The sequence below is a fragment of the Triticum dicoccoides genome, chromosome 5A (genome assembly GCF_002162155.2).
Source record: "Triticum dicoccoides isolate Atlit2015 ecotype Zavitan chromosome 5A, WEW_v2.0, whole genome shotgun sequence".
Taxonomy (NCBI): domain Eukaryota; kingdom Viridiplantae; phylum Streptophyta; class Magnoliopsida; order Poales; family Poaceae; genus Triticum; species Triticum dicoccoides.
This window is the reverse complement of record NC_041388.1, coordinates 711,565,159-711,580,513: the sequence shown is the minus strand read 5'-3', so window position 1 is coordinate 711,580,513 and position 15,355 is coordinate 711,565,159. Positions and strand designations below refer to the sequence as shown.

General features: G+C 42.6%; 1 pseudogene; it reads right to left on the bottom strand.

Moving 5' to 3' along the window:
- Positions 1-3,648: 3,648 nt before the first annotated feature.
- On the bottom strand, positions 3,649-4,815 carry LOC119298606 (annotated as a pseudogene).
- Positions 4,816-15,355: the final 10,540 nt, after the last annotated feature.

Sequence of the window (15,355 nt, the reverse complement as noted above, 5' to 3'; positions counted from 1 at the left end):
AAATATATCATTTTATAGATCGACCATGATAATATTGGTTTTAGGATACAACTTAAATGAAAACAAAATTCCTGCAAGAAAATTATAACAGCTAGTCAACTAAATACAGGAATATATATTACATATAACAATCTCTACTTCTCAATCCTTCTCCTTTTTTTGATCATAAAATGTAAATATACGAGCAGAAAAGGAATATTACATTCTTGGTCAAAAGAAGATATGCATTGATACATTTAGTTACCTTAGTTTGGGAGAAAAAAGAATATATGGAAATAGTACTAACAATCTATTGTCGTCGCAACACCCACATGCCATCTTCACATTATATTCACTACTCATTAACCTGCGCGCCATACACGCTAGTAATTTGGAAAATAGATAAATAGTAAAAGTGCCTCTTTAGACAAATGCCAAAACTATTTTACTGGCATTTACCATATTTTAACTATAGCACTAAACGGAAAGACAATGAGATAAACTTTTGTTAGACTACTAAACAAGTAAGAAAAAACCTTGTCATATTGTTTTTTATGATAATTTTGGAGCAAAAATAGAATATATTCGTGGGTAATTTAAAACAAGCACTTTGCATATATGCCCTTCAACAAGTATGTGTTTTTTTTTCATTCGGGGCCATTCATTATTGTTTTAATTAGTCGGATTCGAACAATTGTTGTAGTTCAGATAATTATTGCCGGGAGGGGGGTCTTGCTTTACCGCAAAACCATTTTCGTGGGAACCTTAAAATGAATTTGCAAAGGGGGGTGGGGCTACTTTGAGGATCTGCTAGATATGCTCTAAGGCACTTCAGGCGGTAGAAAAAACAAGCACCTTTTATGGGCTACGTAACAAATGCACTTGCCCCGAGGACTGTCACCCTATCACTTTCCCAAACCGTGGTGCCTGGTTCAGTTTGTCTATATGAGTAAGTACTAAGTGATCATCTAATATAGAGGAAATGAAAAGGGGGGAAGAGGAAAGACCAAATCCCAACACACAACATGCGTCCTTGATGCCACCGCCTGAGCAAAAAATATATATATGACAAATGTTTCCTACCACCCAATGGTAGTTATTCTCATGTGAGTTTTATAGGTTGTATGTAGTATCTGTCAGAACCGAGCGTATGTACGTGTGGTATGTAGTATATAAGACTATTTGGATAGTATATATCCCACTATTTGGGCGCTATATACTAGCTTTCAAGTATATTATTTTGTGCGTACAAATATGAAGGTAGTTTCAAAATACACAAAAATCTTTGGAGTCACATGCAACTTTTTCATATAGGTCACTTTGAGAAATCTTAGATATAGTATGCATACATAGAATGATAAAGTGGTACATATATACTACCACATGGTAGCATATGAGACATGTGGGCAACTACCACCGGGTGGTATGATGTATTTTCCCCATATATATATTACATAAAACACTTTACGTCATTTTTTTAAAATGTTAAATATGCATTTGAGTAATGCTAATCATGTGTGCGAACAATGTTTATGACATTGAAAAAATGTCACGTGTTTAAAAAATGTGTGTGCCATTTTAAATAGTGTTTATACAATGTACAAAAGGTTTGCACAACTCAAAAAATGTTTCATACATTAAAAAATGTATGTTACGTTTTAAAAAATATTCACTAGTCCAAAAATGTTTTGTGACATTTTATAAAAATTGGATACAATGTAAAACAAAATGTTCGTGTAATGTAAAAATATGTTTAGTACTATTATAAATGTATGTGAAATTTTATAGAAAAAATCTGACAATTCAAAAATATATATGTCTGGCATTTAAAAAAATATTTATACAATGTAAAACTAAATTTGCCATAGGTGGAAAATGTTTATCCCATTAAAAAATGTACACGACATTTTAATAAATATTCAAGTGTTTCCAAAAAATGACCGTTGAAAATTAGAAGATATATGTACAATGTACAAAAAATGTTTGTGTGCTTAAACAATGATTATTTCCATTAAAACAATGTACACCGTGTATTTGGAAAATGTTACTACATATTCAAAGAAGTGTTCATAATTATCGAGACACGTGTGCAGAACACACACGTGACACTATGGACTGGCGACATCCTTCTGATAGTTCGGGATTGGCGCACGAAGGCATGGATCTGCGCATGAAAATATACACAATGGACTGGCGACATCCTTTCGATAGTTCGGGATTGGGGCATGAAGGCATGGATCTGCGCACTAAAATATACACAATCGACACGATGATTTACCCAGATTCGGGCCGGATGGTGCATAATACCCAACTCCTGCTTTTTGTGTGTGTTTACGGCTGGATTAGAGCTACAAATCTTCTCAGGAATGGACAAGTCAGTGTGCTCCTACTGACGATCTAACAAGTGTCCAACGTTGTTCTACTTGCTCTCTTTCTTTTCATTTCCTTCCTCCTTCCTTTCCTATGGCCCGGCCCTCCTTTTATATCCAAGGGGTACCACAGATGGCTTCGTGGCTAAGAAAGTGGTCTCGATCCAACCAGGTAGGTGGATTCATTAAGTGAGTGATGATGTGTCATCGTATTCTGTCTTCCGGGAACAGACCCATGTCTTGTCAACAACAAGCTTGGTGACACCTGCTTGAGGCGCGACATGTCTCGGCATAGGCGTGCACCATGCGGCGGCATGGGTGAGTGAGTCACCCCTTGCATCTTCACCATCGTCCGGCATGCCTGCCCGCTGGTCCCGTGGCGCGAGAGCGCTGCGAGCGTAGAACCACTGCGCCACGCGTAAGTGAGGCAGTAGCTTGTTGTCGATATCTGGCTGAGTGCGCGCTAGCTATGGACCGTTGTTGTCGGGTGGGATCTTTCCCAGGTCTTGGCCGGCGATCGTTGTTGGGCGTCTTGATCTGGTACTTACTGACCTTGAGAGCGTTTGATGTTCATGCAGAACTTTTGGACAAAGATCCTCATGCCACCACTAAGCACAAGCTTTGCTTGATGTATATAATTGTTGATGTTCTTCTTGACGAAGTTCTGCATACCACCACCGAAGAGGATATTGGTACGCATCTCTTCTGCCTCCTTGAGCTTGATCCAGGGGCAACCGTGGGGTGGACGGTTGGGTGCTTGGCGCATTTTGTCACAGTAGCGACAATACTATGTATATTTTTAAATGTACATCATGTATTCAAAAAATGTCCAAAGTGTATCCATAAAATATTTCGCATGTGCTCTGAAAATGTACGTTGTGTATCCAGAAAAAAGTATACATGGGTTAAAAAATAAAATCAATTAAAAACACAAACAACCAAAACAAGAAGAGCATTAATACATTCAGTAAAATATTCATTATTAAAAAACAGTTTATTCCACACAAGTTTAAAACATGCACGATATACACACTGGCAAGTATTTTACAACACATGCAACTTTAGCTAAGTATACACTAATGGGTGGTGCATATAGAAGCCAGTACACACACACACACACAATACTGGAAAACAAAAATGCAGGCCAACAAGACAATGCATACATACTCTCTTGTGACCATGCTGAAAACAAAAATGCGGGGCAAACTAATATAGATGTTGGTATATATCAACCAATCTTCTGGTGGATAATTATTTTATGAAAGCACACATGTATATGTTCTCTCAGATCAGCTGATCTTTAGTAGTTCCAAATGTCATCCATACCCATGTTGACCGACGACATCTCGTCGGACGTTGATGCGCCACCATTGCCATCGTTGTTGTTGCTCGGGCCAGTCATAACGTCCTCCTGCGACACTATGCACAATGAACCGCTCCTAGGATCTACCCCGACCATGAAGCCCTGGTCTGCACTTATATGCATCATCTGCTGCTGTTGGGTGTGGTTGTTGAATGACATCGACGACTGTGGCTGGGCGACCATCAACTGGTGGTGTTGGTTCCCAAAGTAGTGGTTGTTCATCATTGGGAGCGCCACACTACCCATCATGGATGATCCGACCTCGATGGCATGCATCTGGTACAAAGAAGTTGCAGGCAGCAGCGGCGGTGGCGCCAGTGACGACAACATGTCGTAGTCCATGAGAGGAGCCAATGTACTGGATTCGAGGAAACCCCGATGCTGCTCTCCCCACATGGACATACGAATGGGCAGGGCATATGATGGCATCACAACACCTTCTTCAGTCCTGTGCTCTTATGGAAAATTCTGCAAACCATATACTCCTCCTACCAACATACATAAACTAAATTAATGAAAGTCAATAATTGTCACAAGCTAGATATGTATGTACAGTCGCATTCATCAGACATGAGTACTACTAGTCAAGGACTAAAAATACTTTGGAAGACACATTAATGTTGGCGGCCACGATGATGTTGGTGGGCAAGTCAGGTGTTGGCTGCTTGTTAATCTCGATTTTGTACTCATGCATGATCCAGTTTGTCTTCTCCCTCTAGGGGCCCTGCCCTTGTAGAAGACCAGTATCTTCTTCATGACGATGAGACTTTTGGTCAGCGGTAGAATGATCTCCTTGTCCTTTCCGGTAGCCTTCCAATAGCCAGCATTCATGGCCCGGTTGGTATGTATCCTGGTGGGGTACTTGACGTCCTTCTGAGAGAAGAAGTATCGCTCCTTCTCCCCCATGTTTACCTCATTTGGGAGATTCCATGGCTCGTATTTTTTCAGATCCACCTCCCCGACCACCGTCGTGTCGAAGTCTTTCTTCAGAACCTTGGGGACCAGGTAGAAGATGATGATCTCCATGTCTTTCGGGTGAAACCTGAACCCCGGCGGTAGATTTGGCTTTTGTTTCTATTGCTGAACTTTAAGGTGGCTTGCCATGGCGAAGGCTCTTTGGGAAATGTGTGTTGGGGTGGAAGAAATGTTGGGGGCAACGATAGAGATGTCTCTATCTATGAAAGGAATCCAATGATATATAAAGATATAAGAGTGGGATGCTTAAATAGGACCGAATTCATGTACTGGCAAGATACTTTCCAGAGAATCTTTTACGTTGTCCGGGCTTTGTTTAATTTTTTTATTGGCAGTGGATGGATGTATGCGAGCTATGTAGATAGATAGAGTGCCTCCCTATCCTTTACAACTGTATGATGCTTGTCTTGTTGTGGGGGCCATGTCTAGGTAGTGACAAGTGCTAGGTTTCTCGAACCTGTCCAAGCCATCCATGCCTGATTAAACTCTTTTGGTTTATTGTCATTCTCATTAATGTATGCATATGTCCTCCTCATGATATGCCCTGTTTTGCGGTTGATGCCTAGCTTTGCACTGGAAAGCAACCATGTGTTGTTTACTGTGTATCCTATGTATACATTCCACCCTATACTTTCATATCTACATACAAGACCTAGACGTGAAATTTGCGAGTTTATATATTCCAGCCAATGCATTCATATACTATATATAGCCTCTGTAGGATTACACGAAAACTGTGTGCCTTCTCTAGACAATGTGTGACAAGGAGAGGAGCTTCGATGGATGATTTAATATGTTGGGTACAAGGTCGTGCCTACGAGTGTTAGTAGTAGTCACTGTTGGGGAACGTAGTAATTTCAAAAATTTCCTACGCACACGCAAGATCATGGTGATGCATAGCAACGAGAGGGGAGAGTGTGATCTACGTACCCTTGTAGATCGACAACGGAAGCGTTTGGTTGATGTAGTCGTACGTCTCCACGGCCCGACCGATCAAGCACCGAAACTACGGCACCTCCAAGTTTTAGCACACGTTCAGCTCGATGACGATCCCCGGACTCCGATCCAACAAAGTGTCGGGGAAGAGTTCCGTCAGCTCGACGGCGTGGTGACGATCTTGATGTACTACTGTCGTAGGGCTTCGCCTAAGCACCGCTACAATATTAGGACTATGGTGGCAGGGGGCGCCGCACACGGCTAAGAATATGATCACGTGGATCAACTTGTGTGTCTATGGGGTGCCCCCTGCCCCCGTATATAAAGGAGTGGAGGAGGGGAGGGCCGGCCCTCTCTATGGCGCGCCCTAGGGGAGTCCTACTCCCACCGGGAGTAGGATTCCCCCTTTCCTAGTCCAACTAGGAGTCCTTCCATGTAGTAGGAGTAGGAGACAAGGAAGGGGCGCAGCCCCTCCCCCTAGTCCAATTCGGACTAGGCCTTGGGGGGCGCGCGGCCTGCCCTAGGCAGCCCCTCTCTTTCCCGTATGGCCCAATAAGGCCCAATACTTCTCCCGGCGAATTCCCGTAACTCTCCGGTACTCCGAAAAATACCCGAATCACTTGGAACCTTTCCGATGTCCGAATATAGTCATCCAATATATCGATCTTTACGTCTCGACCATTTCGAGACTCCTCGTCATGTCCCCGATCTCATCCGGGACTCCGAACTCCTTCAGTACATCAAAACTCATAAACTCATAATATAACTGTCATCGAAACCTTAAGCGTGCGGACCCTACGGGTTCGAGAACAATATAGACATGACCGAGACACGTCTCCGGTCAATAACCAATAGCGGAACCTAGATGCTCATATTGGCTCCTACATATTCTACGAAGATCTTTTATCGGTCAGACGCATAACAACATACGTTGTTCCCTTTGTCATCGGTATGTTACTTGCCCGAGATTCGATCGTCGGTATCTCAATACCTAGTTCAATCTCGTTACCGGCAAGTCTCTTTACTCGTTCCGTAATACATCATCTCACAACTAACTCATTAGTTGCAATGCTTGCAAGGCTTATGTGATGTGCATTACCGAGAGGCCCAGAGATACCTCTCCGACAATCGGAGTGACAAATCCTAATCTCGAAATATGCCAACCCAACATGTACCTTTGGAGACACCTGTAGAGCACCTTTATAATCACCCAGTTACGTTGTGACGTTTGGTAGCACACAAAGTGTTCCTCTGGCAAACGGGAGTTGCATAATCTCATAGTCATAGGAACATGTATAAGTCATGAAGAAAGCAATAGCAACATACTAAACGATCGGGTGCTAAGCTAATGGAATGGGTCATGTCAATCAGATCATTCAACTAATGATGTGATCTCGTTAATCAAATAACAACTCTTTGTCCATGGTTAGGAAACATAACCATCTTTGATTAACGAGCTAATCAAGTAGAGGCATACTAGTGACACTCTGTTTGTCTATGTATTCAAACATGTATTATGTTTCCGGTTAATACAATTCTAGCATGAATAATAAACATTTATCATGATATAAGGAAATAAACAATAACTTTATTATTGCCTCTAGGGCATATTTCCTTCAGTCACATCGATCTCTCTCATCTATCTGAAGGAAATATGCCCTAGAGGCAATAATAAAGTTATTATTTATTTCCTTATATCATGATAAATGTTTATTATTCATGCAAGAATTGTATTAACCGGAAACATAATACATGTGTGAATACATAGACAAACAAAGTGTCACTAGTATGCCTCTACTTTCGTTGATCGAAGATGGTTATGTTTCCTAGCCATAGACATGAGTTGTCATTTGATTAACGGGATCACATCATTAGGAGAATGATGTGATTGACTTGACCCATTCCATAAGCTTAGCACTTGATTGTTTAGTTTGTTGCTATTGCTTTCTTCATAACTTATACATGTTCCTATGACTATGAGATTATGCAACTCCCGTTTACCGGAGGAACACTTTGTGTGCTACCAAACGTCACAACGTAACTGGGTGATTATAAAGGTGCTCTACAGGTGTCTCCGAAGGTACTTGTTGGGTTGGCGTATTTCGAGATTAGGATTTGTCACTCCGACTGTCGGAGAGGTATCTCTGGGCCCTCTCGGTAATGCACATCACTTAAGCCTTGCAAGCATTGCAACTAATGAGTTAGTTGCGGGATGATGTATTACGGAACGAGTAAAGAGACTTGCCGGTGACGAGATTGAACTAGGTATTGAGATACCGACGATCGAATCTCGGGCAAGTAACATACCGATGACAAAGGGAACAACGTATGTTGTTATGCGGTCTGACCGATAAAGATCTTCGTAGAAAATGTAGGAGCCAATATGAGCATCCAGGTTCCGCTATTGGTTATTGACCAGAGACATGTCTCGGTCATGTCTACATTGTTCTCAAACCCGTAGGGTCCGCACGTTTAACGTTACGATGACAGTTTCATTATGAGTTTATATATTTTGATGTACCAAACGTTGTTCGGAGTCCCGGATATGATCACGGACATGACGAGGAGTCTCGAAATGGTCGAGACATGAAGATTGATATATTGGAAGCCTATGTTTGGACATCGGAAGTGTTCCGGGTGAAATCGGCATTTTACCGAAGTACCGGGAGGTTACCGGAACCCCCCGGTAACTTAATGGGCCTTAATGGGCCTAGTGGAGGAAGTGGAGAGGAGGCCAAGGGGCAGACGCGCGCCCCTCCCCCCCCCTCAGTCCGAATTGGACGAGGAGGAGGGTCGGCGCCCCCCCCCCCTTTCCTTTTCCCTCTCTCTCCTTCCCCCCCCCAAGTCCTAGTCCAACATGGAAAGGGGGGGTCCTACTCCCAGGAGGAGTAGGACTCCTCCTGGTGCGCCCCTTGCCTAGCCGCACCTCCTCCCCCTTGCTCCTTTATATACAGGGGCAGGGGGCACCCCAGACACAACAGTTGATCATTGATCTCTTAGCCGTGTGCGGTGCCCCCCTCCACCATAGTCCTCGATAATATTGTAGTGGTGCTTAGACGAAGCCCTGTGACAGTAGAACATCAAGATCGTCACCACGCCGTCGTGCCGACAGAACTCTTCCCTGACATTCTGCTGGATCGGAGTCCGGGGATAGTCATCGAGCTGAACGTGTGCTAAAACTCGGAGGTGCCGTAGTTTCGGTGCTTGATCGGTCGGGCCGTGAAGACGTACGACTACATCAACCGCGTTGTGCTAACGCTTCCGCTTTCGGTCTTCGAGGGTACATGGACAACACTCTCCCCTCTCGTTGCTATGCATCACCATGATCTTACATGTGCGTAGGGACTTTTTTGAAATTACTACGTTCCCCCAACAGTGGCATCCGAGCCTAGGTTTTATGCGTTGATGTTGTGTACGAGTAGGATACAAGTGAGTTGTGGGCGATATAAGTCATACTGCTTACCAGCATGTCATACTTTGGTTCGGCAGTATTGTTGGATGAAGCGGCCCGGACCGACATTACGCGTACGCTTACGCGAGGCTGGTTCTACCGACGTGCTTTGCACACAGGTGGCTGGCAGGTGTGAGTTTCTCCAACTTTAGTTGAACCAAGTGTGGCTACGGCCGGTCCTTGCGAAGGTTAAAACAGCACCAACTTGACAAACTATCGTTGTGGTTTTGATGCGTAGGTAAGAACGGTTCTTGCTTAAGTCCATAGCAGCCACGTAAAACTTGCAACAACAAAGTAGAGGACGTCTAACTTGTTTTTGTAGGGCATGTTGTGATGTGATATGGTCAAGACATGATGCTAAATTTTATTGTATGAGATGATCATGTTTTGTAACCGAGTTATCGGCAACTGGCAGCAGCCATATGGTTGTCGCTTTATTGTATGCAATGCAATTGCGCTGTAATGCTTTACTTTATCACTAAGCGGTAGCGATAGTCGTGGAAGCATAAGATTGGCGAGACGACAACGATGCTACGATGGTGATCAAGGTGTCGCGCTGGTGACGATGGTGATCATGACGGTGCTTCGGAGATGGAGATCACAAGCACAAGATGATGATGGCCATATCATATCACTTATATTGATTGCATGTGATGTTTATCTTTTATGCATCTTATCTTGCTTTGATTGACGGTAGCATTATAAGATGATCTATCACTAAATTTCAAGACAAAAGTGTTCTCCCTGAGTATGCACCGTTGCCAAAGTTCGTCGTGCCCAGACACCACGTGATGATCGGGTGTGATAAGCTCTACGTCCATTTACAACGGGTGCAAGCCAGTTTTGCACACCCAGAATACTCAGGTTAAACTTGACGAGCCTAGCATATGCAGATATGGCCTCGGAACACTAAGACCAAAAGGTCGAGCGTGAATCATATAGTAGATATGATCAACATATTGATGTTCACCATTGAAAGCTACTCCATTTCACGTGATGATCGGTTATGGTTTAGTTGATTTGGATCACGTGATCACTTAGAAGATTAGAGGGATGTCTTTCTAAATGGAAGTTCTTAAGTAATATGATTAATTGAACTTAAATTTATCATGAACTTAGTACCTGATAGTATCTTGCTTGTCTATGTTTGATTGTAGATAGATGGCCCATGCTGTTGTTCCGTTGAATTTTAATGTGTTCCTTGAGAAAGAAAAGTTGAAAGATGATGGTAGAAATTACACGGACTAGGTCCGTAACTTGAGGATTATCCTCATTGCTGCACAGAAGAATTACGTCCTGGAAGCACCGCTAGGTGCCAGGCCTGCTGCTGGAGCAACACAAGATGTTATGAACGTCTGGCAGAGCAAAGCTGATGACTACTCGATAGTTCAGTGTGCCATGCATTACGGCTTAGAATCGAGACTTCAACGATGTTTTGAACGTCATGGAGCATATGAGATGTTCCAGGAGTTGAAGTTAATATTTCAAGCAAATGCCCGGATTGAGAGTTATGAAGTATCCAATAAATTCTATAACTGCAAGATGGAGGAGAATAGTTCTGTCAGTGAACATATACTCAAAATGTCTGGGTATCATAATCACTTGACTCAACTGGGAGTTAATCTTCCTGTTGACAGTGTCATTGACAGAGTTCTTCAATCACTGCCACCAAGCTACAAGAGGTTCGTGATGAACTATAACATGCAAGGGATGGATAAGACAATTCCCGAGCTCTTCGCAATGCTAAAGGCTGCGGAGGTAGAAATCAAGAAGGAGCATCAAGTGTTGATGGTCAACAAGACCGCCAGTTTCAAGGAAAAGGGAAAAGGGAAGAAGAAGGGGAACTTCAAGAAGAACAGTAAGCAAGTTACTTCTCAGGAGAAGAAACCCAAATCTGGACCTAAGCCTGAAACTGAGTGCTTCTACTGCAAGCAGACTGGACACTGGAAGTGGAACTGCCCCAAGTATTTGGCGGATAAGAAGGATGGCAAGGTGAACAAAGGTATGTGTGATATACATGTTATTGATGTGTACCTTACTAGAGCTCGCAGTAGCACCTGGGTATTTGATACTGGTTCTGTTGCTAACATTTGCAACTCAAAACAGGGACTACGGATTAAGCGAACACTGGCAAAGGACGAAGTGACGATGCGCGTGGGAAATGGTTCCAAAGTCTATGTGATCGCGGTCGGCACGCTACCTCTACATCTACCTTCGGGATTAGTTTTAGACCTAAATAATTGTTATTTGGTGCCAGCGTTGAGCATGAACATTATGTCTGGATCTTGTTTGATGCGAGACGGTTATTCATTTAAATCAGAGAATAATGGTTGTTCTATTTATATGAGTAATATCTTTCATGGTCATGCACCCTTGAAGACTGGTCTATTTTTGATGAATCTCGATAGTAGTGATACACATATTCATAATGTTGAAGCCAAAAGATGCAGAGTTGATAATGATAGTGCAACTTACTTGTGGCACTGCCGTTTAGGTCATATCGGTGTAAAGCGCATGAAGAAACTCCATACTGATGGACTTTTGGAATCACTTGATTATGAATCACTTGGTACTTGCGAACCGTGCCTCATGGGCAAGATGACCAAAACGCCGTTCTCCGGTACTATGGAGAGAGCAACGGATTTGTTGGAAATCATACATACATATGTATGTGGTCCGATGAATATTGAGGCTCGTGGCGGATATCGTTATTTTCTCACCTTCACAGATGATTTAAGCAGATATGGGTATATCTACTTAATGAAACATAAGTCTGAAACATTTGAAAAGTTCAAAGAATTTCAGAGTGAAGTTGAAAATCATCGTAACAAGAAAATAAAGTTTCTACGATCTGATTGTGGAGGAGAATATTTGAGTTACGAGTTTGGTCTACATTTGAAACAATGTGGAATAGTTTCGCAACTCACGCCACCCAGAACACCACAGCGTAATGGTGTGTCCGGACGTCGTAATCGTACTTTACTAGATATGGTGCGATCTATGATGTCTCTTACAGATTTACCGATATCATTTTGGGGTTATGCTTTAGAGACGGCTGCATTCACGTTAAATAGGGCACCATCGAAATCCGTTGAGACGACGCCTTACAAATTGTGGTTTGGCAAGAAACCAAAGTTTTCATTTCTGAAAGTTTGGGGCTGCGATGCTTATGAGAAAAAGCTTCAACCTGATAAGCTCGAACCCAAATCGGAGAAATGTGTCTTCATAGGATACCCAAAGGAAACTGTTGGGTACACCTTCTATCACAGATCCGAAGGCAAGACTTTCGTTGCTAAGAATGGATCCTTTCTAGAGAAGGAGTTTCTCTTGAAAGAAGTGAGTGGGAGGAAAGTAGAACTTGATGAGGTAACTGTACCTGCTCCCTTGTTGGAAAGTAGTACATCACAGAAACCGGTTTCTGTGACACCTACACCAATTAGTGAGGAAGCTAATGATAATGATCATGAAACTTCAGATCAAGTTACTACCAAACCTCGTAGATCAACCAGAATAAGATCCGTACCAGAGTGGTACGGTAATCCTGTTCTGGAAGTCATCTACTAGATCATGATGAACCTACGAACTATGAAGAAGCGATGGTGAGCCCAGATTCCGCGAAATGGCTAGAAGCCATGAAATCTAAGATGGGATCCGTGTATGAGAACAAAGTATGGACTTTGGTTGACTTGCCCGTTGATCGGCAAGCAATTGAGAATAAATGGATCTTCAAGAAGAAGACTGACGCTGACGATAATGTTACTGTCTACAAAGCTCGACTTGTTGCAAAAGGTTTTCGACAAGTTCAAGGGATTGACTACGATGAGACCTTCTCACCCGTAGCGATGCTTAAGTCTATCTGAATCATGTTAGCAATTGCCACATTTTATGATTATGAAATTTGGCAAATGGATGTTAAAACTGCATTCCTGAATGGATTTCTGGAAGAAGAGTTGTATATGATGCAGCCAGAAGGTTTTGTCGATCCAAAGGGAGCTAACAAAGTGTACAAGCTCCAGCGATCCATTTATGGACTGGTGCAAGCCTCTCGGAGTTGGAATAAACGCTTTGATAGTGTGATCAAAGCATTTGGTTTTGTACAGACTTTTGGAGAAGTCTGTATTTACAAGAAAGTGAGTGGGAGCTCTGTAGCATTTTTGATATTATATGTGGATGACATATTATTGATTGGAAATGATATAGAATTTCTGGATAGCATAAAGGGATATTTGAATAAGAGTTTTTCAATGAAAGACCTGGGTGAAGCTGCTTACATATTGGGCATTAAGATCTATAGAGATAGATCAAGACGCTTAATTGGACTTTCACAAAGCACATACCTTGACAAAGTTTTGAAGAAGTTCAAAATGGATCAGGCAAAGAAAGGGTTCTTGCCTGTGTTACAAGGTGTGAAGTTGAGTAAGACTCAATGTCCGACCACCGCAGAAGATAGAGAGAAAATGAAAGATGTTCCCTATGCTTCAGCCATAGGCTCTATCATGTATGCAATGCTGTGTACCAGACCTGATGTGTGCCTTGCTATAAGTCCAGCAGGGAGGTACCAAAGTAATCCTGGAGTGGATCACTGGACAGCGGTCAAGAACATCCTAAAGTACCTGAAAAGGACTAAGGATATGTTTCTCGTATATGGAGGTGACAAAGAGCTCATCGTAAATTGTTATGTTGATGCAAGCTTTGACACTGATCCGGACGATTCTAAATCGCAAACCGGATACGTGTTTATATTGAACGGTGGAGCTGTCAGTTGGTGCAGTTCTAAACAAAGCGTCGTGGCGGGATCTACATGTGAACGGAGTACATAGCTGCTTCGGAAGCAGCAAATGAAGGAGTCTGGATGAAGGAGTTCATATCCGATCTAGGTGTTATACCTAGTGCATCGGGTCCAATGAAAATCTTTTGTGACAATACTGGTGCAATTGCCTTGGCGAAGGAATCCAGATTTCACAAGAGAACCAAGCACATCAAGAGACGCTTCAATTCCATTCGCGATTTAGTCCAAGTGGGAGACATAGAAATTTGCAAGATACATATGTATCTGAATGTTGCAGACCCGCTGACTAAGCCTCTTCCACGAGCAAAACATGATCAACACCAAGGCTCCATGGGTGTTAGAATCATTATTGTGTAATCTAGATTATTGACTCTAGTGCAAGTGGAAGACTGAAGGAAATATGCCCTAGAGGCAATAATAAAGTTATTATTTATTTCCTTATATCATGATAAATGTTTATTATTCATGCTAGAATTTTATTAACCGGAAACATAATACATGTGTGAATACATAGACAAACATAGTGTCACTAGTATGCCTCTACTTGACTAGCTCGTTCATCGAAGATGGTTATGTTTCCTAGCCATAGACATGAGTTGTCATTTGATTAATGGGACCACATCATTAGGAGAATGATGTGATTGACTTGACCCATTCCATAAGCTTAGCAGTTGATCGTTTAGTTTGTTGCTATTGCTTTCTTCATAACTTATACATGTTCCTATGACTATGAGATTATGCAACTCCCGTTTACCGGAGGAACACTTTGTGTGCTACCAAACGTCACAACATAACTGGGTGATTATAAAGGTGCTCTACAGGTGTCTCCGAAGGTACTTGTTGGGTTGGCGTATTTCGAGATTACGATTTGCCACTCCGACTCTCGGAGAGGTATCTTCTGGGCCCTCTCGGTAATGCACATCACTTAAGCCTTGCAAGCATTGCAACTAATGAGTTAGTTGCGGGATGATGTATTATGGAACGAGTAAAGAGACTTGCCGGTGACGAGATTGAACTAGGTATTGAGATACCGACGATCGAATCTCGGGCAAGTAACATACCGATGACAAAGGGAACAATGTATGTTGTTATCCGGTCTGACCGATAAAGATCTTCATAGAAAATGTAGGATCCAATATGAGCAACCAAGTTCCGCTATTGGTTATTGACCAGAGACATGTCTCGGTCATGTCTACATTGTTCTCGAACCCTTAGGGCCCGCATGCTTAACGTTACGATGACAGTTTCATTATGAGTTTATATATTTTGATGTACCGAAGGTTGTTCAGAGTCCCGGATATGATCACGGACATGACGAGGAGTCTCAAAATGGTCGAGACATGAAGGTAGATATATTGGAAGCCTATGTTTGGACATTGGAAGTGTTCCGGGTGAAATCGGCATTTTACCGGAGTACCGGGAGGTTACCGGAACCCCCCGGTAACCTAATGGGCCTCAATGGGCCTAGTGGAGGAAGTGGAGAGGAGGAGGGC